This window comes from Pteropus alecto, unplaced genomic scaffold, assembly GCF_000325575.1.
Source record: "Pteropus alecto unplaced genomic scaffold, ASM32557v1 scaffold17, whole genome shotgun sequence".
NCBI classification, from domain to species: domain Eukaryota; kingdom Metazoa; phylum Chordata; class Mammalia; order Chiroptera; family Pteropodidae; genus Pteropus; species Pteropus alecto.
Window position 1 is genome coordinate 11,890,652 of NW_006440645.1, and position 3,741 is coordinate 11,894,392.

A 3,741-nucleotide genomic window follows, 5' to 3' on the forward strand; every position below is an offset into this window, starting at 1 on the left:
GACCGGATGTCCACCTGTACCCTAAAGCCAACATAAGAATAAATATTTGGGGGTGGGGTGGAAGGAGGGCTGATAAAAGCAAAAGGAGAGCTGCTGTCATCCCGGGTCACAGCTCGGGGTTCTGCAAGCATCACTGAGAAACCCGGTGTCTAACATGGACATGAAGCAGAGATTAACAATGGCTGAAGAACACATCATTTGATGGACTGGAATTCAGCCTTATGAGACTCCTGAATGCACTAAAATGTCAAGACTTCCTGAGCTGGGAGCCTTGTTGGATCAAAGGGAGATGGGAAGGTAGCTGCCCACAGTGTTTAGAGAGCCTAGGAATCAATCCAAACTAATAACCCCCACCCTAAGTTTTGTACAATGAAAGTTCAGTTTCCGCTTAACCTATTTGTTTAAATTAATCATTGATTTCTCAAACAAGCCACTGTCAATGACTTTCGGTTAATGTTTTTTTGCATGTTTGCTTAGCTCAGATGAAAAAAAAAAGTCAGTGTACAGGAAGAAACTTTTTACTTGTTAAAGGGAAAAATATATCCACAAGTATATTCACAGAAACTAAACAATACCAAGAAGCAGCAGCCCACTCACAGGCTTCTATTATATGTTTTTACAGCTGTTACCTTTCCAGCTCTTTGTGTCTTATATATCTTTACCTCCAACTCTTGCCACATATTTTCCTTTTAAAATTTCCAGCTTATGCCCTACTATGTTCAAAACATAAAACTACAACTTACATCTCTTTTACCCCCAAGTCTGAACTCTACAGTCCACAATTTCCTTCTGATTAAAGTTCTCCCTCTAAATGAGTTTCCTTGGTGTTGGCTACAGCCTAAAGCAGTCCTCCATATCATCTGCCCTCGAAATAGAAAATCTTATCTGCAAGCTGGAGTTTTCCTTTTTTAACTTTTTTTTCCTATGAGCAAGCTATCGTGTGATGTAGCCCTACCTTTTCTGACTTCTTCCAGAGCTACCCTTCTTCTGCCCTTGACTCTGTACTCTATCCCTCCTTCTCCCAGCTACACCCTTTCAGAAAGGAAGTCTCCACTCTGGAGATGACCTAAACCTTTCTCTGTATCTAGTAAGTTTTTGGCGTCATTGCTTACCACTCATCTATTGCCCCATGGAGTTTTGGACATAACAATACTATGCTAATAATAGCAAGGGTGAGAATATAGTATATGTGAAATACTGTGCAGCAAAGTCCACACCTAATTTATCCTTCCAACAGCCTCATGACCAGGCTGTATGATTAACTCAATTTCGTAGATGAAGAAACTGGAACTTAGTGTAGTTTAGTAAATTGCTCAAGGATTTGACCCTGGGTAACCTAGCTCTAATCTCCCATGTTTGCAGATTCCCTTTACCTTCCCCAACAACTTCCCCTCCACCCTTACATAGTCCGCCTAGGACAATTTTCTTCTTCTAAGCAAAACAAATAGTGTTGTGTGTCCAGAAAGCTAATTACTCTGAAAATCTGGATGCGGGTAAACAGTCCTAGATCTGGAAACTCACACCTCAAGTCCAGAGTTTACTTATCCCTCAGAATGCCATCGGGGCTTGGCATGCTCCCACACATTCTTAGTTTATAGCCTGGCATCATACTCTCTCTCCATGGGAAGCTATTACACTAACACCCCGTGGCTTAGGGGCCAGGCATATCAACGCGAATGCCCAGATTAACCAAATTAAAGCAAACAGAGTAGGTTTATTCTGCTTTCTTTTCAACCAGTTGAGAAAAGTGAACTTAGCAGTGATGTTTGTAGTTGACTGCTCCATTCATCCTGTGTTCAGCCAATTCCTTTTGTAACACCGCCGCTCTCTGCTAATCCCCTCTGGCCACCTCACTAAATGAGCTTTAATGGTATATATTTTGGAAATTAAGTCTTTAAATGCCACATAAGTCAGACAAAGCACATCATTCTAATTGCAGATAATTTCTTAAGCCCAATGGAACAAATAACTGCATTCTAGCTGACATTATGGCCACACCATGCATATCCTCGGATATTCTCCTACTTTCCACTGAAATGCTTGGTAAGAAAAAAAACAAATAAAACCACAAGAGTAAAAAACGAGAGTAAGAGAGCATGAAAAATCATTAAACAGAGTTTTAACACTGCCATATGAACAAGTTTATAGCCAAAATGTTATTTTGAATACATTTCCATAAGTGTTTCCCATGCCATTGCCTACTCTTAGGCAATTATTTTAATAAACACATAATTTTTCACCAAGAATAAATACTACAATTTATTCAACTCTTTTCCATACTGCTTAGTAGTTAGGTTGTTATTAATTTTTGTTTCTATTGCTATATATTGAAGTAACTAATTAATAGCTTTAATTTCTAAAACAACTTGTGTTTAGAATCAGATTTCCAATCTAAAGATAAATAGATCAATTGATACAAACATTTTTAAAGACTCATTACATATTTAAAGATTCTTGATGCTAAAGATATAATTTTCCCCTAGTTAAAAAATTATATATATCTATAGATAGATGATAAATATCTATATATATGCACGCATATATATTCAATAATTCAGGCCATTCAAAATGAGTTACAAATATAGAAATTATTACTCCAAATTCTTCACCAAAAAAAAAGTGATTAACATCCATGGCACGTTGGTGTCCTGAGACAAAGCTTTAGAGCACATGTTGAGAACTCCAGATTCTGAGAAAGAACTACTTTCACATTCCTAACCCACATTTATTTTTATATTTACTTAGATAAGTTACTTACCATCTTTAAATTTTTCTAATATCTGAAATGATGATTCTCTCCCACAGTTTTAAGTAGTAGATGATTTAATGCTTTAAAGGGCACAGTGAGATGTTGGGTAGATGATGAACTCTCTTTAAATGTGAGTGGTTTCTAACCTAGCGGGGCCCTGTGACATAGTGCTCGGGAGCATGTGCCCTGGAGACAAGTTGCCTCCATTTGAATTCCGGATCTGCCCTATACCAAATGTGTGACCTTCCGCCAGTTATCCAAACTCTCTGCACCTCTGTTTCTCCCGATGTAAAAACTAGAATAACCATAGCACTTACATCTAAGGGTTATTGTCTGTAATACATGAGATCATAAGCGTCTAACATAAAATCCAACTTATAGTAAATACTGAATAAGTACTATTTTTACTAGAATTTAGAATAACATGATTTTCTGCTGTTTTTAATTAACGGCTCTCTCCATTAACAGAAAACAGATTGGTTGGCAGTAGTCACAAAGAAAACAATTGCTTAATTTAACTTTTAAAAGACATGTCCTTTTTACTACAAACTACCCAGGCTTAGTGCTACCAGAAGTTGATAACTGCGGTATATGGATAAAAGAAAGCTGCTGTCATGTGACACAATGGCCTGTATACATCCTACAGTCAAGAAGAATTGCTGAGCATGATTTTAGGAACCCACTAATAAAATAAGAATGTTAAGTAAAAACATTCATGTCAAAGTCTCAAGGAAGACAGATTATAGTGTAACGAATTGTTTCTAAGATAAACTAATAGTTATATTTTGTCATATTAAATTCAACTTCCCCCCTGCAACTTTTTCCCCATTTAAATGTGTTCTCAAGGTTAAAATAGCTCTGTGATTTTCACACACAAACACACACACACACACACACACACACACCCCTAATATAATTTAAAATTTGGCTCGGATTAAGATGGGATATCTGGATGTTGGCAGAGGCGGGGGGGGGGGGGCGCGGCGGCAGTG